At 36.0% G+C, this 27,899-nt stretch overlaps 1 protein-coding gene across 2 annotated transcripts in view; it reads right to left on the bottom strand.

Annotated features, from left to right (window-relative positions):
* TET2 (tet methylcytosine dioxygenase 2) overlaps positions 1 to 27,899 on the bottom strand; it is a 146,304-nt gene that overhangs the window by 90,325 nt on the left and 28,080 nt on the right. For both annotated transcript variants that reach the window (XM_045991740.1, XM_045991745.1), the window contains exon 2: positions 15,296 to 15,440. The gene's annotated coding sequence lies outside the window, so the exon portion shown is untranslated. The remainder of the gene's footprint in view (positions 1 to 15,295; positions 15,441 to 27,899) is intronic.

The raw sequence follows: 27,899 nt of genomic DNA on the forward strand, positions 1-27,899 counted from the left end.
TGTAGATCTCCTGTGCCTTGTCCTGCCAAGGGAAGTTTTCACAGGTACTTTTTAAAACAGCAGATGGATGACTAAATTGGAGAACAGACTGAAATTAAGAAGTTAAGGAAAATAGAACCAGTTATAATTCTACAGCAAAATATAAAACAGAATCAAAAGAAGAAGAAAAAAATTGAGTTCATGCTGCAAAAAAAGTCCATCAAGTAGAGAAAAAGCTGAACAGGTTTTTGTTTTTCTTTTTCTAAATAACTTTTTATTCAAAGAAGAAATGAAAACTTTATTTTTTAATGAAAACTTCAGAAGAAAGGATTTCTGAGAAATAGGTAATGAATATAATGCATCTTGAAATGCATGAGCAGAGGTTGAATTATAACCACAGCCTTTAAATCTTTTACAACACAAAATAGAAAAAAAATAAATGACATATAAGCATTCTAACCCAATAATTTAGGAAAATAAAACAAAATAAACTTAAGCAAAAGAAAGTAATTAATAATAAGAGAATCAATTAATAACAAAAACATATGTAGTAGGTTCCATGAATAAATCCAAGAGCAGATTTTTAAAAAAATATTTTATTTATTTATTTGCCAGAGAGAGAGAGTGAGCACAAGCAGAGGGAGCAGGCAGAGCCGGCAGAGGGAAAAGCAGACTCCTTGCTGAGCAGGAAACCCAGATGCAGCGCTCCATCCCATGACCCTGGGATCATGACCTGAGCCAAAGGCAGACACTTAACCAACTGAGCTCCCAGGCATCCCCCACTGTATTTCTTTGAAAACAATACAGTGGACAGAAAAATCACTAAGGCAATAAGAAAACACACACACACACACACACACACACACATTAGTGTAGACAGAGGTGCTATAAATACAGATATAGAGAATATTAAACAATAAAATGCTATACACTTTCGATGAACAAATTAGAAAACCTAGATAGACAGAATGGTAGCATAGGGAAATATACACTGCTAAAATAAGCTCAAAAGACGCCTAAATAAATTTATATCTTTGGACCATGATCTTTAAACTTTTCAAATTATTATCTGGCAATTAGTTCCAGAGCTCAAATGTTCTCACAGATCCTCTTCCAATTTTCCAAGAAATATGTAACTCTTTTTTTTTTTTTTTTTAAGATTTTACTTATTTGACAGACAGAGATCACAAGTAGGCAGAGAGGCAGGCAGAGAGAGGAGGAAGCAGGCTCCCTGCTGAGCAGGAAACCCAGATGCAGGGCTCCATCCCAAGACCCTGGGGTCATGACCTGAGCCGAAGGCAGAGGCTTAAACCCACTGAGCCACCCAAGTGCCCCGAAATATGTAACTCTTATGCTAAAGAAGAGATTATACTAAAGATTTTTCTGTAAGTAGATTATTCTGAATAACTGAGGATACTTTTTTCTATCAAATGTATACCTAATATTCCATGGTTTCTGTATTTTTAGGCAATAGTAGCCCATTATTCATTTGAGTATTTATTAAGCGCCTGGTATGTATGAAGGATTCAAGATTCTTGTCTCTGAGGAAGACAGGTTTTTGAAACATCATAAGGAAATAGTGTTATTAGTTTTCTCCTAGATTTTTACAAACATGCTTTGGAGACATAGAAAAGAAAGGGGATAAATTTGCTTCAGGGGTTGGGGAGGACTTCACAGAGGTGTGTATCTCTTACTACAATTAAAACTTACTCAAATCTTGTCTAAGACATTTCCTCAACATCCTCAATCATGCCTCTCTTTTTGGTATTTTCTGGTGCTTGGCAGCATCACTACTGTAATTAAGAGTTCAGCAGATATGTTTCGCAGAGCCAGGCACTCCCTTCTGTGTGATAAAGTGTACCAATAAATATATACAAAGACCTTTCTCTGACACAAGCACATTCAATTCCCAACCGTTTACAGTATTGTTTAGGATTTTAAGCAGTTTGAAACAAGATTATTTTCCAGTAAATCCATAGTTGAAAACCATCTCCTACCATATCCTTTTCCAACTATCTTTTGTTCTAGAAGATGTCTGCATTTACTAAATTTTCATTTTACCTGCTATAGTTAACAGCCACTCCATCTCTTCACAATAAAATCTTTATGGACTAAATGGGTGATGGGTATTTTTTTTTTAAAGATTTATTTATTTATTTGACAGAGATCGAAAGTAGGCAGAGAGGCAGGCAGAGAGAGAGGAGGAAGCAGGCTCCTTGCTGAGCAGAGAGCCTGATGTGGGGCTCGATCCCAGGACCCTGGGATCATGACCTGAGCTGAAGGCAGAGGCTTTAACCCACTGAGCCACCCACGTGCCCCTGGGTGATGGGTATTAAGGAGAGCACTTGTTGTGATGAAAACCGGGTGCTGTATGTTAAGTGATGAATCACTAAATTCTATTCCTAAAACCACTATTACCCTATATATTAACTAACTACAATGTAAATAAAAAATTGATACAAAAAATATTCACGGTGCTAAATAGTAACCACTCTTTTGTTGTAGTAATCCTATTACACCTGAGGGTCTTGAAGGGGGGGGGGGTGGGAGGTTGGGGGAACAAGGTGGTGGGTATTAGGGAGGGCATGTGTTGCATGGAGCACTGGGTGTGGTGCAAAAACAATGAATACTGTTACGCTGAAAAGAAATTAAAAAAAAAGTAATCCTATTACAAAACTATAGAACCTAAAGGATGGTACTTTCCCTTCAATAAAAATTACAAGAACTGAAGGAAAAGAAAAAGAAAAGAAAGGCGAGAGAGAGAGAAACACCCAAGCATCATTATAAAAAGTAAGTAGAAATATGGTTCAAAAGAAGGGCTTAATGTGGCCATGATTTATTGATTAAAGTTATGATGTTCCTAAACTGTCATTCAGAAGAGGACACAAAAGTCCATTGCCTTTAAGGAATATAGAATCTCAGAGAAGAAAAACAATCACTAAGATATTTGAGAACAATGGGTAATTAGAAAAGTGCTTCTTTTAATAATTTCTTTAGTAACAATGTATCAGTTTATGAAAAAGATTAAAAAGAAAAACTATGAATAACAGATTTTTAAGATAGAGGTTGTATGGAGCATTCAGAGGATCTGAGAGGCAGGCCCAGTGCCACCAGCAATTCACCACCCCACTGGAAGCAGTCACCTTACCTCTCAGAAGACTCAGGCTTCTTAAAGGTAAGGATCAGGAAAAACAGAATTAATTTGATTTTCATATTACTTTTAGCATCATCTATTCATTAAGATTAACACGGGTTATTTATCCAGTTTTTGCAATCCTCTGTAGTAATAAAGTTTGAAGAGGGGTGTGTGTGTGTACTCATTTATTTGTCTGGGAACTAGTGCATCGGACACGTATCTTTGTTCACAATGTCAAGGATTGAAGCTGGGGGACAGGTGTTATTTCAGGAAACATGCAGCAATTCTCATGGTCACACAAATCTGAAGGGGAAGAGCTGATAATGTACAAATTTTGGATGAAGGTGTCCTGTTAACAGTACCGTATTTAACTGTATTGGCAGGGATTCAACTCTACCCCTGACTTGGAGGTGACCTTCTGTTGATTTATACTTGGTTTCATGTAATCCATGATTAGTAGTCCTGAAACTCCCTCAGTAAAATTAAATTTTTTGTAAAAGCTCATATGTAAGCTTTTATATCCATTTACTAAAGTGCCTAGTTTAAATGTTATCAACTGATAATTTTATTTACAGAAAGCTATTAAACACTGAAATGGGAACAGAAATTAGGATAGCACCAACGCACATGTTATCTATCACTTTTAAATCCTTTTTTTTTTTTTTTGCCTTACATCTGTTGTACTGCTTATTATGAATGCATGAAAATATACTTACACTTTCCATAAAATTGTTAAACAAGAGAGCAAATAATGTAAGTCTGAATCACTTCAATAGGAAAAGATTTCTTCTCCATTATGTACTTGGGGAAAGTGGGGCCTTTTTTGAAGAAGTGATTTTGTTTTAAAGGGCAATTCATCCAACTTTTTAAAAATAAATCACATGTAATGTTTCCAAAGTATATTCATGATTTGCAAGTACTTAAATAATTCAGTTGAGTAATTGAATTTAAAGGAAATTCTTGTCAATATTCCAGGGTAGAAGGATTCAGCAACAGGTCTTTCAATCACAGTATTATCAAGTATCTCAAGACATAATTATCTCAGGAACATAAAACACAACAAAAGCACCCCAGTGAAGTCAACCTTCTTTCTCATTTTGATTAAGAGTATGACCTAGTTATTTTTTAAAATGTGTGTGTGTGTATGTATTCATATCAGACAAACAAGAAGCAGTGTTTTCAGAAAGGGAGGAAAATGAAAAACACTTAAAAAGTAGAAGGGAGTAAATGAGAATTAAAAAGGTAATTAGACAGTGGTTAAGTGAATATATAAAGAATAGGGAATTAGCAGATTTCTTTTATACATAAATATACCTTTTCCAATGTTGACAAAACAAAACTCTTGAAGGAATTTTTCCAAATAGAAATAATGGATGAACTGAGGCTTAGGGAAACAATTGTGAAGTATAAAGCTTATATACATCAGTTCTAATATCCTCTAAAAACAAATCACAGTTATTTTTTTAAAAGATTTTATTTAATTATTTGACAGAGATCACAAGTACACAGAGAGGCAGGCAGAAAGAGGGGGGAAAGCAGGCTCCCTGCTGAGCAGAGAGCCCAATGTGGGGCTCGATCCAAGCACCCTGAGATCATGACCTGAGCCGAAGGCAGAAGCTTAACCCATTGAGCCACCCAGGTGCCCCCAAATCACAGTTCTTCATATCAGTGCCAGTTGTGCTTGTTGTGTCATTCCAACCCTCATACTCTAATCTGACGTAGACCAAACATTCTCAGGTTTCTATGATTTATTATCATATATATTACCTGCTATTCCTGATAAATTGGTTATATGGAAAATAAGATGAAAAATGCATTCTATGCACAACCAATGGAACATCTCTAAGTAAAGGCAAAAGGAACCACACATTCAGAACTGAGAAATTGCTTGGACATGTTCAAACGTACTTTCTAGTACATCCTTAGGTTCATGATTCATCACGGTGTCCAACTCACTGAACAAATTCCTTAAAATGACTCCAGTAAGGCCTTGCCAATCCCATATCTGCCTGTTGTTTAGGGAAGGAGGACATGGTGGTGTGAGGGGTGGGCAGAGTACATCTCATCCTTCTCCAGCTGCCTCCAGTCTGTGGGAGCCATCTATTATGCTACTAGTTATAAATATAAACCTAACTTTTAATGTTTTTAAAAGTATGGTGTTATATCAAGAAAGTAGATCCTTTTCTCCTATAAAGTAAGATATCTGATGCCTCCATTTTCCAAAGGAGAAAGTGAAGAATAGAGAAGATGGAGGGCATAACAAGTAAGAGTTCTTCTAAATTTTAGGTAAGATTTTAATTAAAAACATATGACTTGTTCTTTTAATGATTATCCAGTTAAAAAAAAGAAATTATATCAACATTTAAATCAGAAATAATGAAGAAGTCATCTTTACAAAATTTACAGAGGAAATGAGAGGAGTGTGTGTGTTTATAAACAATACATGGAATGGAAATAAATTTCATATATTTGCATAGGCTTAAAAGAGAAACTAAAAATAACAAAATGGAATTTAATAAATTAAATCTTAAAATCTTTAACACTGGGGTACCTGGGTAGCTCAGCTGGTTAAGTGTCTGCCTTTGGCTCAGGTCATGATCCCAGGGTTCTGGGATTGAGTCCTGCCACTGGGTCCCTGCTCAGTGGGGGCCTGCTTCTCCCTCTCCCTCTACTTCTCCTCCTGCTTGTGCTCTATCACTCTCTCTATCAAATAAATATATAAAATCTTTAAAATCTTCCACAGTGATTTATACAATCACAGTAGCAAAGTAAAGATGGAAGAGATCTGGTTTATTAGTTCCTTGTATAGAAAAAAAAAAAAGTTTGCTGCTAGTTGAGTGTGAAGAAATGGCATGTACTCATAGGCAAGGAAGCTAGTGTGCCCCAGGACTACAGTGACCAGTGACCAGACAACTAGAGGGGAGCCCTGGATGATCTGAGAGTATCTAAAATAGAAAATACCAGTTTAGTATTTAAGGGACCCCTGTATGAAAAAGGGATTCATCATTCTTTAATAAATGCAGACTGTAGCTCAGCATGACACTATACCAGTAGTAGGACTTCCTAAAAATGTGCTAAATCAGTAGGTTGACTATTATTAGAAAAGCCTAATCAGGTGTTAGACTAGTCCTTTCTAGGAAGGCAATAAAGAAGATTCTTGCATGGCATGAAAGGAAATAATCATTTTCTTTGAGCTTTTAAATATGTAACTTTTCTCTTGAATATTTGTAACAGCATTTTGTAACATTATAAAATTTGCAACTGTAAAATTACAAATTCAGTAAATATTTTGAGTCTCATAAATTTAATAAATTCCTTTATCTCCTGGCCACTTCCTTTCCCCTTCTACCCTTTTAAACTGGCCTTGATAAAGATCTGAAAGTAAGCATTTTATGATAAATCCCAGTTGTATGACCCATGTAATGAAGAGAAGTATCTTCTACATCATTAATAAAAACTACAATTTTTAGGGGCACCTGGGTGGCTCAGTGGGTTAAGCCTCTGCCTTAGGCTCAGGTCATGATCTCAGGGTCCTGGGATCGAGCCCCGCATCAGGCTCTCTGCTCAGAGGGGAGCCTGCTTCCCCCTCTCTCTCTGCCTCGCTGCCTACTTGTGGTCTCTGTCTGTCAAATAAATAAATAAAATCTTAAAAAAAACAAAAAACTACAATTTTTAAAAAACATTTTGATATTAAGTCATCCTCCTTCCTGTAGGATGATGATCTTATCACTCAGTCAGAAACTATTAAATACTTACTATATGCTAGACTTTCATTCAGATATGCTTTACTACCTTGCTACTCCAGGAAATCTTGCTAGTGGAATAAGCATCAAAGTAATCTCAATTTTTAAAATGTCTAAAAAAGTGACCCATCTTTGAAATGAGAAGGGGACAACTAAAGTACAAATTAAACAAAGAAAACTACTACATTATACCTTAAGAAAGTATGAAATTGCACAAGAGACAAGAGAAATAAAAAACTTTTTTTTTTTTTGAAGATTTTTATTATTTGACAGAGAGAGATAAGGTGAGAGGGAACACAAGGAAGGGAAGTGGGAGAGGGAGAAGCAGGTTTCCCTCTGCAAGGAATCAGATGCTGGACTCAATCCCAGGATTCTGGGATCATGACCTGCACAGACGTTTATGGACTAAGCCACTGCAGTGCCTGGAAAGAAAACCTCTTTGAGAACACCTGGTTTTATACTTTCAGTATATATGACAAAAAGTTATCCATTTGTTTTGTTCTAAGTGAAATACACTTAATATATTCAAGTGTTCAATTCTACATTTTAATCGAGAAGTTTACTTCTAGGACTTCTTATAATCTAGAAAAGCTGTGGATTCTAATAAATCACTTTACTATTTGGTTAGGGAACCTGGAGCTCAGAAATATTTCCAAAAATGCTCTCTAGGGATCCTGCATATTGACAGAGCCCTGCAAGGTTGCACATTTCCACCTATGCCCTCTTAATACGACAAAGCACCCAGACAACAATGCCAAACATATGGCTTCCCAATGAGCCTATGTTCTGAAGTACCCTGATCACTTTTCTGCTCCTCCCTGAGACTGAAAAACAGAACAAAACAAAAACTGCTGGAGAAGACCATCTATCAACTAAACTTTCTGGTATTTTCAAACCATTTCCCAAATTCACGTTTTGCTAAACAAGGTCTTGAGTATTATTCATTAATTATTATTAAATAAATTAGATAATTTATTAAATAATTTATTAAATAAATTAGATAATTTATTAAATAATTTATTAAATAAATTATCATTCAGTAGACATTAAATATCATCTACAGCACCCTTCAAATCTCTTCCTGAAGTGAAGCATTTATGTTTATCAATACTACTGGAATTAGAACACTGAATACATCCCTAAAGTCTCCCAAAAGAGCCAACAAAAGCACAAATCCCAGTGGCAAATAAATTTAATTTGGGTAGGATACTGCAGGAACAAAATACTTCAGGTAGCAAATGTTACTTATACAAGTGTTAGTTACAACTGAGTATGTGTGGGGTTCAAGCTCTGAAATAATGTTAACTTTGTATACGATATTGCTATGCTTAGACACCTGAAGTTCCAACTACTCACCTCCCCCCACTTCCATCCCCAAATGGGACTGGTGTTTTATCTATTTTAATAAGGACTAGAGAGGACAAAGAAAAAAAAAATAAAAGATATGAAAAAATCACAAAGTGAATTGAGAGTGGCATTGAATGCCTACTATGTAGCCAGATGCTGTGCAAAATACTAGGAATAAGAAGATGAGACATGGCCTTTGCCTTAGGGATTTGAGTTTGTAGAGAAACAGGCACATGTGAGTACAGTAAGTGTGGGGTTTGAGGAACACGAGTGTCATAAATATGAGGTCTTGCTGATGAGAAACCTGAGCTGGGTCTTTATGGAAAAGGCAGAGGCAAGAAATAGCCAGTACAAAGGCTTAAATGTGTGAAATATGTTAGGTTCAAGACCTATAAAGAGTTAGAAATAATTACCTCATGGAATATGAGGGACAATATGGTGACCTGGAAGTTGAAGAGTAATTAAGAGCCAGATAGGGATATCAAGCATACAGTTTGATCTGTTTTCTGTAGGCCAATGGTTTTCCAAACTGAGGACTTCAGGTATCAAGGGTTCATAGAACTGTTCAGGGCCACATTGGTTAAAGAGGGGTTAGTAGGTGACCCTAAGAGTTGCCACATTGCATCTATTTCTGCACTGACCAGATGAACTCCACTGTAATTGTAAAAATTTTGTGGGGTGGGGAGGGGGAAGCTTCTACTGCTTTAGCAAAGTTTAACAATGTGTATTCATCAAAGCATATTAAGAAGGAGAATACACGGTTAGATTTGCATTTAAGAGTAGCATACTGGGACACTTTCAATTGACTAACAGGAAAAAGAAAATACCAGAGGGAACAATTAAAAAAATAATTCATGGACAAAATGAGAAAATTCTGAAGAGAGGCAATATGGATAAGCTGGATTTGAGGATATGAGTGGAAAAGAGAAGCAGAAGTTCGTGCCCAGTGAGTTCAATAGTCGCAATAAAGTAGGAAGCAAGCTGGCTAGGAGGATTTAAGAAAGCACGTGTGTGTACACACGTGTAAGTATGGAGGAGGATTCAAGATCTTGAGAAGATGGCCAAGGTTTTTTGTTTATTTGTTTGTTTCTTAAAGTCCCTCTAAGACTCCTAGGAAAATTCAAGGACTATACATGCCTTTAGGAATTACAAAAGTGCAATAAACATATACAATGTTAACTAAATGGTCACAGATTATCCAAGAAACCCATTAGTTATTCTCCTAATCTTCTCAACACTAAAAAAGCCAAGATAACATACTACAGTAGTCCCTGCCCCCCCACCCACTTGGTTTTGCTTTCTGCAATTTTGGTCATCTGTGGTCATCCACCATCCAGAAGCAGATGATCCTCTTTCTGACGCATGGTCAGAAGGTTCTATGTCACACTGCCTAGGCCATTCATCTCAGTTCATCATGTAGGCATTTTATATTCTCACATCATTGTTAAAAAAAAGAGAGGAGAGAGAAAAGGTGAGAGAGAGGGCATATGCATGGAACTTTTATTAGAGTATATTGTTATCGTTGTTCTGTTTTTAGTTATTGTTCTTAACCTCCTCCTGTGTCTGTGAGTTAAACTTCATCACAAGTATGCATGTATGGGGGGGAAAAGATTATATATAGGGTACTATCCACAGTTTCAGGCATCCACTGGGCATCTTGGAACATCCCTCCTCCACTCCTTCATAAGGGGAGACTATATTGACTACATTATTTCACATTTTGAGAAAAAGCTCTGGTCAGATTAACACCTGTAAAAATGGGTAAACATTTCTAATGCCTTCATTTGCATTACAACTTTCTTCCAGAATATAAAGTGTTTTCATCAGACTTTCATTTCTGCTTAAAATATCCTGTGAGATCAATGGAGACTACTGATACTTCACTGTTTGATGGGGAAACTGAAACAAGAATGGTGAAAATAGTTTTCATAGTGTGTAATCTATTTTAGCATGGCTTACTTATTCTGAACTCATAGTATAGGTCACAGGTGGATAGGCATTAATGCAAAAAAAAAAAAAAGGTGCTACAATGTTATTTGTGAATTCAAGGATTGCCAAAGTTCTCAGCAGAATCCCATGAGAATGTCAATAGTCTTCTATAACTCAGTCTCTTGGGACATAGAGACAATGATACCAATCTGGGCCTTAAAATATACACAAGATACAGCTTTCATACAGTTCAGCCATGACTTGTAGCACAATGTAGCATATGTAATGGAGAGAGTAAAGAAACATAAAGGTCTATAGCACCATTGTAAATGAAAAAGTAAACATTTTCCTCTTTTAAATACACTTCTGCACACTGCTAAATAATTACATTTTATTAAAAAGAAGAAAACATTTAGTAACAGATGGGTAAGAGGATAATAGTTTGAAGAGCACTGCATCAGATGATCTCTAGGATTTATTTTTGTTTTAAAGTCCTGTGACAAAGGATAAACCAATAGGGTTTGTTAGAATAATGATGATGGAATTTAGTTCATAAGACTGGTCTGCAAGGAAAAGACATTTGGAATCTTCATTTTAAAGTCTACGTGGTGATTTAAATTTGAGGTAAGAAAAGCCATTTTTCTTCTGAAAGACAGAAAAAATACAATACTAGAAATAACTGTTCTGTCTCAAACTATTGATGAAATAGAAGGATGACTTATTCTTTAATCAGGATACATCAACAATGACCATAGGTGGGAGAAAATGACTAAGGCAAGAAGAGTGAAGCTTGTAAATGAGTAAGGTCTGGTTCATGAGAAAGGGTGAGAATGTACATAATAATTAGAAGAATGGCTACAAGAGAGTTGTAAAGGGCAAATCCAAATCTTCTCTTTTCTCCACAAACAAGAAGCAAAATACAAAGCACTAACACTTCTTACAGATGACATGGAGGGGCAGTAGGTCTCAATAAGGACACCTGGGGGTAGAACAGGTTTTGCCAATAGCTAATGACATGACCTTTAGGAAGTCATGTATTAGGTATGAGTACCCTTTAGTCTGCCATAAAATTAGCCAATTGGACAAAGGTGATGTCTAATGGCCCATTTTTGGGCAATACTTTTACGATTCTCTGTTATTCCAACCTGGTGTAAAAATACGACGTTTTGATAGGCATATTCTCTTACAATTTTTGTACTAGGTTAGTGTTTACAGAGTTTTCAATGCACAGTGAAAAATTTCTTAGCAACTCAATTCACCCTGACAAACATTGCATGAACTTTATCCTTAGCAGTCTTAAGGATACCTACCCTGCATTGTCTCACCTCCATCACCATGAATTCAAACTCATGATATGCCCCTACTTCCCTATTCTCTTTAATTCCAACACTTAATTGGTCATTTAAAACCTGAAAACTTTTACTCTTATCTTCTATTTGCAATTAGTGAATAAATCCTCTGAATTTCCCTATCAAATCTTTCTTTTTCAATCTTACCTCTAACATCGTAATCCATGTTCTCAACTTCAATCCTAAATCACTTAAACCACTTCCTCCATCTCCATACTCTCCTAAATTTGTCAAAATAATATTGCTAATGACATGAATGCATCTCTTTAAAGACTAGCCTGCTTCCATTGCTTCTCAGCATTTGTATGCTGGCATGTAATCAACGTCAGCTTGACCTAAGAGCTTTACAAAATTTGGCCTCGCCTGCTTTTCTATCTTCTCTCCCACCACCTGCCATCCCTATGCAACATTTTGCCTAACCTCTCACCCTTTGCCTTGCCCACCTGCCCTCAATGCCAACATCCTTATTTTTCTCCATCTCATGCTGTTTTTCTTCCACTTCTCCACTAGGATAGCATTCCCTGTTTGTTTTGTTGTTGTGGTCATTATTGCTTTTATGGCTGACAGTGTAAAGACTATGGAACCGTAACATATAAAAATTAACTTTAATTAGAACTTTTTCTTTGGAGGTTTTCTTTCAGTGTTATTGAGGTATAATTAACTAATAAAGTTGTAAGATATTTAAAGTGCACAATGTGAGATTTGTTCTCCATAGAAATCATGAAAGGATTCCCCCCATCAAGTTAATGAACATATTCATCACCTCACATTTTTACCATTATTTGTGTGTGTGAGGACACTTCCACTCTCTTGGCAAATTTCAATTACACAATATGGTATTATCAACTATAGACACCATGCCAAACATTTGGTTCTCAGACCCTATGCATCTTTTTTTTCTTTAAAGATTTTATTTAATTATTTGACAGAGAGAGAGATAACAAGTAGGCAGAGAGGCAGGCAGAGAGAGAGAAAGAGAGGAGGAACAGGCTCCCTGCTGAGCAGAGAGCCCGATGTGGGGCTTGACCCCAGGACCCTGAGATCATGACCTGAGCTGAAGGCAGAGGCTTTAACCCACTGAGCCACCCAGGTGCCCAGACCTTCTGCATCTTATAACTGGAAGTCTGTACCCTTCTGCCAACTATCCAATTTCTTCCTAGCCATCAAGATCCAGGCCACCACCTGCCATCTTCCTTTGCATCCCTTGAGAAATCCTTCTCTAACTGTTTTAGTCTAGATGGACCTTGCTATTCCTTGAACTTCCGAAGTTCTTATCTGTATCACTTTCTTTGGTATGTGTGTACATATTTACAGATGGCATATGATTTAGCTGTATAAGATCCTCTGATTCTGTTTGAATCATTCTGTGAAAACCTTTTACACCTCTAGGTCTTTGTGGCATTCGCCTCTACCTATTTTTCACCATATGACTTTATGGTGTATTTGCGTATTTTTTTAGGTTTTTAATCAAAATTAATCTTCTCATGAGGTCTTTCTTGACTATTTTTATTTATTTATTTATTTATTTGGACTACTTTATTTTTAATTACTACCTCACCACGCTTCCAATTTTCTTTTTCTGTCTTAAATTTTTTATGCTTAGCACGTCTTGGTATTTAATGCACTATACATTTTTATTTATTTATCTTCTTTATATCTGTCTGTCACTCTAGATTTTAAGCTAAACAAGTACAGAAACCTTTTTGCCTAGTAATGTTCTCTGGTTCCCAAAGAGTACCTGGTACTTAATAGGCACTCAAGAAATAACCTTTGATTGAATTTATTGTTTAAAAACTCAAAGCAACATTAATAATAGTAAAAATCATAATAATAACAAATTCTAATAAAGATTTAGAATTCAGTTGTGCCAGGCCCTGTACATATTATCCATACATGTACATATATACCCATATATGTATATAATCCCATTATTGTTACTTATGACCTATTTTCCTCCTTGCCAAATAAAACAAGGCTTGAAGAGGTTAAATAATTTCACCATGAACACAAAGATAATATCATTAAAAACATGTCCTAGGTTTATTTATCACTGAAAATATCTCCGAAGTTCAGCTTATCCAACTGTAAAAAGTTAAATACAAAATAACATTCTTTTTTGGACATGAGAGAAGAACTCCTCTGGGAGTTACTTGTGAAATCATTCTCTCGGTCTCTCTCTCACAAATAGTTAATACTCTAATTTCTCCTTTCCTTGTTAGTAATTTCTCTTACATTTTCCCTAGACTTTGCACTTCTTTCCTTACCTACACTTCATCTCTAAGAAGAGAAAAATTCTGACTAATGTTATTGTAAAAATTCCATCTTCAAAATGCATCTCAGTTCTCATATAAAGGTCAAGTACAGAATGAGTAGCCACAGTCCTCACAGCAAGAGGTAAAGCATCCATTACGGGAGGAGGGGAAAAGCAAAGAATGCTTTATTCATAATTACCTAAGATTTTCCAGCATGAGAAGGGAAAGAGGAAGTCTATTTTCAGTGACAATGAATACTCTAAAAATATTAGCATGCAAGGGGAAAATTTTCATTCTGAGAGTTAGTAGCGCTGAGTTCTCTTTCCCTTACAGAGTGACTTAAAATTCCCAGGGTAGAGAGGTAATCTAGGCAGATGTTAGTTGCCTTATGTCTTGAAAACGGCAACATCTAGGAATCATGGGAGTTTAACTGAGGACACACTGGGAAGGATTTCTCAGGAGCAGGTCAGTCCCTAAGAAGTATCAAGTGGCAGAGTGGATACTTATATCCTCTGGCATCTAGAGTGAGGGCGGAGATTACAGCTACATAGACCTTTTAGAAGATCTGTTATGCTGAATGCATAAACAAGATTCAGTGAATCTAAAGCTGAACTACCTGCTAAAAGAGTTACAGAAGGAAAAAAAATAAAAAGACTTCTTCTTTTTTTTAATCCAACCTCCATTTTCTTTCCAACATAATTTCTTTCCTCATAATTATAATTGACTTGAAGTACAGGCAAAAGTATACATAGAATTCATTCTGGTGTCCATCTTGAATATTTTGGAAAACAATATCAGTTATCAGTTCCCCACTTCTGTTCATCTATGTAAATGTTAATGGTCTGATAAATAACCCTTAGGTTGGGACACTCATTAGTCTGTCAGTGAAGAGCATTTAGAACAAACTGATCTTTATTAATGTCAACTGTAGATGAAAAAAGTACTTGGTATCTCCCTGTCAGTACCTCTACTTATATTTTCAGAAAAAATCATGTGAAAAAATTACATAGGGTTTCCTGAAATCTGTCACTGTATACTTTAATTCTCTGATGGTTCTATGGGGCCAAATCATCACGAAAACTGGCTGCCTAGGCTCAGTAGGTGCTCTCACTTTTCTGATCAGCAAATAACCACAAATAATCACTTCTTTTTTCATCTTCAACAAATGAGACAAAGTGGCCACAAGTGAGATAAAAATGGAGAGAAATACTGTGACAAGTGGTTATAGGTATCACATTTCTCCATGCTTATAGTTATATTTGCATGGCTCTGTTCTTTTTTGAAAAATTCAAAGACATTGAGAATCTGATGAAAATCTTCCTTTTCTCAAGAAAACAATGTAGATACACATTCATCCATCCAACCATTCAGTTAGCACAAAACTCGGGGACATTTATAGATCTTAAGATCTAACCTATGTGCCCTAATCATAGATAATTAAGGTATTTGAGAGAGTACAGAGTAATTTAGAGTTGAAAGTTAGAAGAAAAATTGACCATTAAATTAGGAATAAATTTATACTTCTCGGAAACCAAGCACCAACTGTCCCCAACGTCTTACCAGCAGCTCTATCCCTTACTGCTCCTCCTGGATCATGGCCTGTTGGCTGCTGCTGAGCCCATCTCCTGCTTCCAAGTGTGGTAACTCAACAGGAGCAGGGGCAAGTAGACAGTCTTGAGAGGGTTTGATGATGATGTTGGCCAGCCTGGAAAAGACAAGAGTTTAAATATTTCTAAGTTAGCAAAAATGAACAAGACGTACATCTGGTATGAAAACTATTGTGTAAAGTTTAAAAGATTACAGATGCCCATAATTGGATATGTCCAACTACACTACTGACTGTTAAGAAATTCAGGGTTGGGGGACCATTCTCAAAGCAATGACAACTCCCAAATGCACCATAATATAACACTAATATTTGTAGAGAAAATTTTGCAATGCCCAAAGCTTCTCTGCTCAATCAACAATCCTCATAGCTTGACAGTGATTATCAGTTAGTCTTGGGATCCACTGGGTTATATTACTTCATCTGGTGAATCCAGTGGATCTCAGCCTTGGTTGTAATAGTATTACCTGGGTAGGAAGCTGAGGCCTCATGCTCAGAGATTCTGATTTGCTGGGCTAAAAATGAAGCCTTATTCCCCAGGTAATTCTACGGTGCAGCCAGGAATGAGAATCATTAAATTAAGGCCTTGTACTTGTTGAGATGCAGCACTAACTTAACTTATAAACAGCAAAAGTTTACTCAGAATATACTATATCAAGGCAATGTGCTAAGTGCGATGGTAAATGTAGAACATTATAACATGTGGTCCCTGAGCTCAGGGACTTTAATTTAGTTCAAAAGATTGAATACAAATTTTATTCTGATCACCTAACAAGACATACACTTTTTTTTTCAAAGGTTTTATTTTATTTTTTTTCTTTTCAGCGTTAACAGTATTCATTGTTTTTGCACCACACCCAGTGCTCCATGCAATATGTGCCCCCCCAATACCCACCACCTTGTTCCCCCAACCTCCCACCCCCCTCCCCTTCAAGACCCTCAGCTTGTTTTTCAGAGTCCATAGTCTCTCATGGTTCATCTCCCCTTCCAATTTCCCTCAACTCCCTTCTCCTCTCCTTTAAAAAAATTATTACTATTGTTTAATTCCCTTTCTGCTGACCCTTCTTAGTATAGTAATCACTATACATGCAATTAAGATGTGTCCACTTGAAAATGCTTATTAACCACCCAACTGTTTGAACAAAGCAGATAATACATTTGATATGCTAGCAGACTGCAGAGTTTGGTCAGCCTCAGTCATTACTTTCAAAAGTTACGTTAGAATAAGACACAACCATCTCCCATTTCTTATTTGTGTTACTCCTGAAATCTCCTTGGGTCCACAACACATTTCTATGCCTAGACTTTGCTTTGGAAATTTACGCCCATTACACAGCTTTGCCAAATCCAACCTCTCTACACTATGTGATACTTAACGTCCTTAATCCAATTTATCTAAAGCATCCAAAGTTACAAGATTATTTACATAAACATTTAGGATTGCTGAATGTGTACCTGTAGTTCTTTTTTTTTTTATTATGTTCACTTAACCAACATACAGTACATCATTAGCTGTATATTACACCCAGTGCTCATCATCACATGTGCCCTCCTTAATACCCATCACCTGATTACCTGGTTACCCCATCCCCGACCCCCCTCCCTTCTGTAACCCTCAGTTTGGTTCCCAGAGTCTAGAGAGTCTCTCATGGTTTGTCTCCCTCTCTAATTTCTTCCCATTCAGTTTTCCCTCCCTTCCCCTGTGGTCCTCTGTGCTATCCTTTATGTTCCACATATGAGTGAACCCATATGATAATTGTCTTTCTCTGCTTGATATAGTTCACTTAGCATAATCCCTTCCAGTTCCATCCATGACAAGACATATACTTTAAAAATATAACCAAAGTAAGGGTTCGTTAGTCAAAGATGTAGTGAGAATCTTGGGTGCTCAAAATGTAGAGATGACCATGAACTGAAATAAGGGAGAAAGTTGAATGCATGAAGAAAGTCTTCTGAGTCCCAAGGGCAGGATGAAAGTCAGAGAAAGACAGGAACAGGGAGGAAGTATTCTCAAAGACACAGCTGTTAGAATATGTGCAGCAAGTTGAGGAGACTAAAGAGCCCATTCTGACTGATGGATTTCTGAAAAGGAGCATTAGAAGAATTTGGAGAGGCAGATCTGAGCTAGAATGTACAGACTAGCGATAAATGGCTAAAGAAGTTAGGTCATTTTCTGAAATATCTGGAAACAGCATCTGGAATAGTACTGAGAGCTGCTGAAGGTTCATGTTCCAAGGGGTCTTAGTAAATTTACTGGGTTCTTAGTAAATGCCAGACACTGATAATGCTTGATGTATTACGTATGTTATCTCATTTAACACAAACATCTGGTGAGGTAGTTATCGTTATCCCTATTTTATAGAGTAAGAAGGGAGGTCACTTCATTTTCTCAAAGTTCCATAGCTAGAAATAGTAGGTCAAGATCAGACAACATGCTGTTTCTTTAGAAACACAGCATTACCAGAGTTACATACTCACACTTAGGGTTTTTAAAAATTGAGATATAATTCACACACTATAAAAATTAATTATTTTAAAGTATACAATTCCGTGGGTTTCAGCCAAAAGGTTGTGCCATTATTGCAACTATGAAATTCCAGAAAAATTTAATCACTCCAAAAATAAATCCATTACCCAGCAGGAGTCAGTCCTCTTTCATCCCTCTTCCAGCTAACCACCCTTCTGTTTCTATGTATATGCTCATTCTAAATATTTCAAATAAATGAAATTATGCAAAATTTGACTTTTTTGTGTCTGGTTTCTTTCACTTAGCAAAGTGTTTTCAAGGTTCATCTATGTTTTGTTGTGAATCAGTACTTCATTCCTTCTTATGGCCAAGTAATATTCCACTGTGTAGATAGATCATACTTTATTCATGATGGATATCTGGGTTATTTCTATTTTTTAGCTACTATAAATAATGTTCCTATGAACATTCATTTACAAGTCTATAAATAAAGCAACAAAATAGAGCAACAAAAAATTTGGCATCTTAACCATATTTTAAATGTAGAGTTCTATGCATTAAGCAGTCTTATTGTTGTGCAATCATCATCAGCATTACCATCGAGGTGTTTTTTATCTTCCCAAACTGAAACTCTACCACCATCAATCAATAACTCCCCAGTCTCCCCTCTCCTAAGCTCCTGGCAAATACTATTCTATTTTCAGTCTCTATGAATCTGACAGTTCTAGGTATCTCATATAAACAGAATCATATAATATCTGTCCTTTTGTGTATGACTTATTTCACTTAGCCCAATGTCTTCAAGATTTGTCCATGTTGTGGCACATGTCAGAATTTCCTCACTTTTAAAGGGTATTCCATTACACGTACATACCACATTTTGTCTGTCTATTACTCTGTCGATGGACACTTGCATTGCTTCTATCTTTAGGCTCTTGTGAATAATGCGGCTTTGAACATAGGTATCCACTGTAAGTTTTGTGTGTACATATATTTTTAATTCTCTTGGGAGTGCAAATGCTGGGTCATACAATAATTCTGTATTTACCCTTTCAAGGAACTGCTAAACTGTTCTGCAAAGTGAATGGCTGTGCCATTTTACATTCCCATCAGCAATGTATGAGGGTTCCAATTTTTCTTCATCCTCATCAACAGTTGCTATTGCCTGACTTTTTTTTTTTTTTTTTTTTTTTTTTAAAGCCATTCTCACGGGTATGGAGTAGTAAAGATTTAGCTGTTACAACTTATTACATTCAAGATACTGGCTTATTGCAGTAGTTCAGATATAAAGTGAGGAGTCTGAACAAGAGGGCAGCAGAGAAAATAAAATGATCAAGCAGGGAAATATTACTGATTGGGAAAGGAGTGGATATTAGTAGTATTGTAGGTATAGGGAGAAAAAGAAAGAATTGTAGAAGTAAAGCTTTGAGCTTGGCTGCAAAGAAGAATAATGGTATCAATCAGATAATTCTAGAAAGAAATTCGAAGTGACAAAATAAATTGTTGATGTGATGGACTTGAGAATCTATGTAATCCAATTAAATAATTATCAGATGGGAGGTCAGGGCTGGAGACAATAAAATACCTTGTGCTTTTAGAAAGTGTCAAAGAAGCATTGGTAAGCCTAGAAGAGGGCTCTTGCCTGGACATGTTTAGTTTCCTTAAGGCTGGATTTACTTAGGGGCCAAACACTGAAGAATACAGAGCAATAGACTATATATTTGCCTTCCTGTTTGTTTAAAATACTAATGTAAAACTTAAATAGTAAAATAATACATGCTTTACACTCAGAGGTTTATCAGAACTTGAGCTATAAGTCCCTTGAGGTGGTATCAGATTTTTATCTATAGTTTGAGCCATTTGGGACAGCAGTGCCCTTGGTTCAGAATGGTGTGAGCAGGCTTAGTGGTACTGCCCTCTAAGGGCTGGCACAAGATCAAGAGGCCTACAGAAATGAATGTTGCTACAAGCAGTTATCTGGTTGGCTGAAAACCAGCTGGCAAACTCTCAAGGAGAACATGAAGTTCCAGTTTTCTACGTCCCAAATAGCCCCCTTTAAAAAAAAAAAAAAAAAATCCCAACAATTAGAATGTACACCCATAAGAGACCACAAGTCTATTGTTACAACACAGTTCCTTAATGGTCAATGATCCTGGCTTTGTTCAGTTTTGGAAAATTTCCAAAATAGTAACATTCAGAAATCAATGCAGTGACGAATCGCATACTTGGTTACCTGTTTTGAAAGAAAAGTTTAATACTATTTACGATGCTATGGTAAACATTGTCAAAGAAAATGCAAAACACTGTCAGTCAGCTTACACACTGAGTTTTCCCTCTGACCTAATACATTGAGATTATACCAAAAAAATCACCCAGAAGGCACAAGAGAATAAACACAAAAGGTAACTGCTGAAGACAGAGGTTAAAATAAGAGCCATAGAGGAAAAAAAAAAAAGTCTAAGAGGGAAAGCCAATGAATACATTTGAATGTTCTCACTCCCGCACACATATCTACATTTTTAATTGAACGAAATAAACCTCAAGGTCAAAGTTGTAATCTTGCTGAGGATAATGTGGTTCCAAGACAGAGTGCTCTTTGTTTCCTAAATTAAAGTCTATTCTGTTATATTTAATCTACATCAACTACTCACTGCCATTGTTTTTACAAGATAGTATCTATTTTCTATAATATTTTCCAGAATGTAGATGAAAAAAACAATGACAATAAAAATTGTTACAATTTATCGAATGCATGCTTAGTCATTTAATCTTCAAACTATTATCATATCCTCAGCTGTGTCCCTTAGCACACACTTTGTAGGTGGCAAGCTGCTGGAGCTTATGCTCTTACCTACCATGCTTCACAATGTCACCAGCTGGTAAGAGATACAGTAAAGAAAACATTTCATTTTGGTGAAAGGTAAACTATTCTATTTTTCAAACCCTAGAAGTAGATACTTTAATCTCAAAATCAAAATAAAACTTTCCTCTGTAAACCAGTTACTCTACCTATAAACATGCATGATGTATAGAAATGTTTCTTTGGGGCCTAAAATACATTCTCCTTTCAACCACTGATCAAAAGTTATTAATACTTTCATCACAAACTATGTTGATCCTGCTGGATCCAGTCCTTCCTTTCCTTTCTGTGCCTCTTGCCATCCTTTGCCACGTCTCTTCAAAGCTTCCAGCAATAGGTTCTTCCTTCTGTTGTGATGCTGCCTCAGCTGCTTCCCTGCTTGAAATGATCCTCCTCCAGGTCCAAATGCGGTCAGACCCGAGTTCACTGAACAGCAGGTTACTGACCTCAGCAGGATGTGCCCATAAAATGGTTTTCCTCCTCCATCCCCCCTCCCAAAGCCTCCCCCATGCACTTTTTCTGCAAGTAATGATCCCAACTGTATGGTGCCCAAAGGGAAGTGCTATTTCAGAATGTCAGCTTCTTGGCAGCAGTGGCTATCCTGTTAATGCTTTTTAAAAAATCACGACAGCAGTTAAAATTCTAAGAAGAAAACCGAAGGAAGTCCTCATGCATATTTACTCCCTGAACTTCCTAACAGAGACAAAGTGGTGACTCTGAGGAAAAGTTCAGTAAGCATTTATGGAACAAATTCCACTACGCTAAAACAAATATACACCAAAGAAGGTTGTTTCTAATCAACCCTTTTTATAGAACTACAACTGCCAAACACAGTCAAAGTATTAGGCAGCAGTTGGAAATTGTTTGGCACAGCATTTCCACTGCAAAAAGAAATTATTTAAGAATCAAACACAGGAATGTAGAGGGACCGGTATAAAAGAACCCACATTAGAAGAAAACACAGAATAAAAATCAGAAAAAAAACCCACATACAAATTCTTACATCTGAAATGAAAACATTTCTATGACATTCTGATACTTGCTAATACCTGACCTCTTTGGTCAGAGAACAGACTATAATAAACAGATAGAGGTGTGCCCAATATCTTAATTCTAAAAAGCCAGCAGAAGATACGGTTTATTCTTCATCCACTAAAATAGGCAATACAATTTTCTAAAACAGAATTGCCATTCCTAGTGTCTAAGCATTTGGGGCATTCTGTCTAGAAATTCCATGTAGTAAAGAGAGGAAAGAGTAAAGAAAAGAGTGTGTCCTAATTTTAATTGTTCATCTATCACTTCCTTTTTTCTTTACACAAGGGACTTTGGGAATTGGCCATTGTATTTATATGGTTTGCTGCAGGACAATAATTCTACCGGGAGCTAGGTTGTAAGCTGAATCTCAAAAGAAACTTCTCTCCCGTAACTCTCACAAACCCATAAACAAACTAAGGAAGTAGATAGGTGGAAGATAGAACCAAAGTATAGATCCATCTCAGGTTCTAATTCTGACATTACTCCTCCATAACTTCATGATCTTGAGCCAGTCACTTAAGGAAACTGAGGACGTGAGAAATTTAAAGTGTATTATCTCTGTTCCAAATCAGGATTGGGCTTTATGATTCTATGGCTTAGATGCTGCCTAATTTGATAAGGGTGGAACAAATACAAATATAAAAAAAAGGGTTATTGCAAAGTGAATAAGGTGTAAAAAATGAGCAAAATTGTATCAGTAGAATTATCCAACTTAAAAACATTTACAGGACATTAAAACTTTATAATAAATAATTCTTAAATCATAATATTTAACTGTATGCAATAGTCACAATGCTCACTATTGATTCCAAAGAAATTTTTACATGTAGATTCTATTCCAAAATATACAATGTATATTCTATTCCTTTAGATTTGGCAACTTCATGTTATAAAGTAACATAATGCATTTTTCAGAGTAATGAAGCCACTACCATAGTTCATTTAGAGTGAGCTGCTAATTACATCCATTTATAACAGCCACAGACTGAGGATCAATAACTTGGTAGACTGCAAGTGCTTTTTAAAAAACTGTTTCAAATTTACGTTAACCTAGATACTTTTTAAATGAGTCCATTTTCCTTACTCTTTAGGAATATTATTAGGTGTATATTAACCCCATCTTCCTATTTCTTTAGGACAGATGGGAAGTAAAATAATAAATTTTTAAATCATTAATTATGATATAAATTATTCAAAAGCCCAAAGAATATCTTCATGTAAAAATGCTATAGTCTTATGGGCTATATGAGTTAAGGTTTAAAGCCATTACATTAATCTTTTTTTTAAATATTTTATTTATTTATTTGACAGAGAGAGAGTTAACAAGTAAGGCAGAGAAGCAGGCAGAGAGAGGGGGAAGCAGGCTCCCCGCTAAGCAGGGAGTCTGATGTGGGGCTCGATCCCAGGATCCTGAGATATTGACCTGAGCTGAAGGCAGAGGCTTAACCCACTGAGCCACTCAGGTGCCCCTAAAGCCATTACATTAATAACATCAATGCAAACAGCAAAGGATCAATGAGAAAAATTCTAATGCTTGATGAGTTGGCAAGTCGTAGAAAATAAAACTTTATACTATATATAAAATTGCCAAAATTTGATTTGTTACTATTTGTAAAAACCAATATTGCTTCAGTTATAATACTTCTACATTTTGCATTCTAAAAATTTAAACAAGGAAACTTCATTAAATTTTATTTCTAATAAAAAGGCAAAGAAAGGAGAATGAAAAATTCCACAAATTTCCCAAAGGTTCTAATTTTATTCTGTTCCTTAAAGTGTAATATTAAAATGGAATATTACATTGAAAAGATTTCAGAACATATAGGAAAACTCTGAAGTTACGCTTACCAGGACTGTTAAAGCAAGTTATGCATTTCGCAAAACTGAAATGTCAAGAAGATGTAAAATACTCTATCATAAGATATTCTTAAAAACAGTTTAGTAAACATCAAGTTAAGACAAATAAATGATGATTCTCTTGCCATGGACATGAGTAGCAACAAAAATATTTTAACAGTTGGCATGTCAAAACATGGGCCTGGGTGTTGTGCAAAAAGAATGAATACTGTTACACTGAAAAAATAAATAAAATGAAAAAAAAAATGATCAATGATATGACCAAAGGAAAAAAAAAAAAAACAAAAAAAAAAAAACATGGGCCATAGGGATGGAGGAGGATCTAGAGGCCACCTACAGGCCATATATTACTATTTCACTTAAAGATTGTAGGGAGGTTCGGAGAGTCATGCGGAGGGAGCCACAGCATCTCAGAGAAGAATTCTCTGGCTACCTTGGAAATATTTCCGTTACTATCAGCAGAGCTACACCCATGTATACCTGCTGCATATCAGCTCTGGTTGTTGATATAATTCTTAAATACAGATTTAAAAAGCATTAAGCAATTGTTTAAGTCTTTGCAAATCTACTACTTGTGACTGGAGAAAATGTTAACTATTAATTTTGGCAGTAGCTACCAAACAACATCATGAGGGAAGTTCAGGGGAAGGAATAAAAACTTAAAGATGAAAGCTTTTTTATTTTTTAATTTTCAAAATGAAACATAACAATTTAAAAAATACTTAATGACAATGGGGCACCTGAGTGGCTCAGTGGGTTGAGGCCTCTGCCTTTGGTTCAGGTCATGATCCCAGGGTCCTGGGATCGAGCCCCGCATCGGGCTCCCTGCTCACTGGTGAGCCTGCTTCCCCCTCTCACCCTCTGCCTGCCTCTCTGCCTACTTGTGATCTCTGTCTGTCAACTAAATAAATAAAATCTTTAAAAAAAATACTTAATGACATTATTAAATTTTTTTAAAAATGAAAATATGAGGTTACACCTTCAAGTAATGACCAGGATGACAGAATTTAAATATATTTCTCCCTAAATAAATAAGACTGTTAGAATAAAAAGCTTCAATCACACTTAAGACTGGAGAATCATATAAATGGATGAGAAATCCAAATAGATATCTAAATAATACAATTTTGACATGGTAGTTTTTCACCAAAATACTGAGTTCATAGTAAGCTGGATTTTTGTATATTAAATTTCCTGGAGTTGGTATTCAACTATTGCTACTTAGCAGTTGATCTCTTAGGAACAAGCAAAATCATAATAAGGAAGAAATAGCATAATTTAAAAAAAACATTTGGTGAAATGTTACAGAGATGTATGGAGTGGTCTATATAGAACTGCACATTTAGAAAGTGTTTTAAATCATTTTTTATTTGATAGATCTCCTAGATGAAATACATCAATATAAAGAGCAGGAATTTGTTGTTGTTTATTGTCCTCTTTTTGAAAGGGATTAAAATCACCTAGCAACCTCTATGTTGTAGAAACCAAAACAGAATAGTTGGTTGTCTACTACCAGTTCATTTAAAACAGAAGAATGCAAGCAAGTAGAAAAGCACCATGCTACACTATGGTGCTCTGACACATATTTTCATCACACGACAAGGTAAATATCATCAAGAAATGCCCAGGAAAAGCATATTAAGTCTAACTAAATTGAGAGTGTACAAACCTTGACCATACAGTCAAGAGATACACATACACACACACTCCAAAAAATAACAAAAGACTTAACCAAAGAGTATATACATCATAGTTTAGAGAGGGGACTCAAAAATGAAACTTTGTTAAGGGATTTAAAATATTCTAGGTAGAAACATATATGGGCATAATAATTTATAGAAGCAGATTTTATTTTTGAACTTAATTTTATAGAGGCAAACAAGGAATGATTGTTAAAGTAGGACAGGAGGTAGTTAGGGGAATCAACTTTAACATAGAGTAATAAATATGAGGATTTGAATTATAGAGATTTATAAAGGGACAATATCAATTAGAATGTGAAATGCTGTTTGTGATAATGGAACAGAGCAAGGTAAGTGATAGATCATATTAATATTTCAGAAAGGTTTTTAATTTTTTTGAGTGTCATATTCCAGAGTACAGGAAATAAACTCTGTAATAAACATAACTTAGCTCCCTAATAAAACAAAGAAACTACATATTTTAAAAGAAAAGAGCTTAATAATTTTAGGACATGTGTACATATATTTTATAGTTGCAAATATATAAGAGCAGGGAAAAAAAGCAGGTATGTCAGAATTTGTATTTTCCTCTATGTATTAATGACTGAGGTTTTAGACTGTGGGGCAACATTTTTAGATAGTGAAAGAATAAAATCACCATTTTAAAATCACCACTGAGCAAAGTGGAGTTTGGGGAAAAAAAGAGTCACTAACTTTGCCTTTAGAGAAAAATGTCTGGAAAAGCCCTCTGTGCCAAGTTGACACAGGTCCATAAGCCATGGACATCAATACTCAATATCTTGATTCCTCATTGGTTCTGAGTAGAGAAGGTAAATGAAAAATGGAGCATTTAACTCCTTATACTTGGAGATGTTAAAGTGTTATTTCTAAAAAGTGTCAACTATCACCTGACCAGAAAGGCACACCTACTCTAACCCCCAAGAATGAACCAGTAAAGGTAAGGAATGAATAACCATTCACATACGCATGTTATTTCAGTGGCCATTAAAAACCAGATAATGCTAAAAAAACGCTCTCCTTGTGAGAAAGATGAGTAATACTGCAGAACCTAAATAGTGGGATAAATTTACTCAGGTCTCAGTAGGAATGCAGCTGCTTTACACTGCAGACAGTCTTATAGTGGGATGTCAGTCTTCCCTTCAGCACGTGCCAATGGAATGACTTAACACTCCAGGTTTACGCCAGGTCAGTGTACACAGGTCACGTCCAGAGCCATGAATGAAGTCATGCTTTATCAGAAAGCAGGTCAGAGGTGACATAAATCATGGAAGTGTAACAGTTGACTAAAAATAACTTTCTATTACAAGCTGTCATTTCCTAAATGAAGAAGATACACACACACTCTCTCTCTCTCTCTCTTTTTTTTTTTTTTTTAGGTGTGTTTGAGGGGAGATCCTCACATAAAACTGAACAAATCTTTCCTCTTCAACACCGTAAGAAAAGTCATGGAGTCTGTAGGTACATGAATTTGGCTGGTAGCCTTTCATGTACTATAGGCACTGAATGAAGCCTCTTGAATTATGCCTATGAACTGTCTCTGGACATCCTATACCTCCACTTCCACTCACCTTTTCATGAAGGACCAGTGCTAACTGTTCACTGTGAGTAAGTTGACAGGTCAGTTAAGAAGGAAATTAGGTTATTTTTCCTTAACCTTAGGTTGGAAAACAGTGTCAAAAGAGGACTTGAGGGGCACCTGAGTGGCTCAGTGGGTTAAGCCTCTGCCTTTGGCTCAGGTCATGATCTCAGGGTCCTGGGATCAAGCCCTGCATTGGGCTCCCTGCTCAATGGGGAGCCTGCTTCCTGCTCTCTCTCTGCCTGCTTCTCTGCCTACTTGTGATCTCTGTCTGTCAAATAAATAAATAAAATATTTAAAAAAAGAGGACTTGAATTGAAATATTACAACTACCCATAAGAAAGAGAAGACATACTTGTATTGCCTAATTTATTTTCTTTTTATAAATTTAGGGTTTTTTTTTTCAGGTTGCTTTATATGTTTTTAATTAATAAACTTTATTTTTTAGAGCAGATTCAGGTTCACTCTAAAATTTAGACTATTAAAATTTAATAGTCACATACTTCTGTCCATGCACATAGACAATCTCCCCACTATCAACATCTCCCACTGGGGTGGCACGTTTGTTAACATGACACATCCCTATCACCCGAAGTCCACAGTTAACATTAGAGCTTACTCTTGGTGTTGTGCATTTTGTGAGTTTTCACAGATGTATAATGACATGTACCCACCACTGTAGTAGATTACAGAATGATTTCACTACCCTCAAAGTCCTTTATACTCTCTGCCTATTCATCCCTTCTTAACCCCTCATCTGTGAAAAATACTCATCTTTTTTGCTATCTTCATAATTTTGGCTCTTCCAGAATGTCATACAACTGGAATCAAACAGAATGGCTTACTTCACTTAATAATATGCATTTGAGTTTCTTTCATGTTTCTTTACGGCTTGGCAGGTTTTTTTTTTTTTTTTAAGTGCTGAATAATATTCCATTGTCTGATGACTGAAGTATTTATCTGCTCACCTGCTGAAGGGTAGTTCTGGCATTTACAAAGAAGGCTGCTATCAACACCATGTGCAGGTTTCCGTGTAGACATGAATTTCAATTCCTTTGGG

The sequence above is a fragment of the Meles meles genome, chromosome 2, assembly GCF_922984935.1.
Source record: "Meles meles chromosome 2, mMelMel3.1 paternal haplotype, whole genome shotgun sequence".
Classification (NCBI taxonomy): domain Eukaryota; kingdom Metazoa; phylum Chordata; class Mammalia; order Carnivora; family Mustelidae; genus Meles; species Meles meles.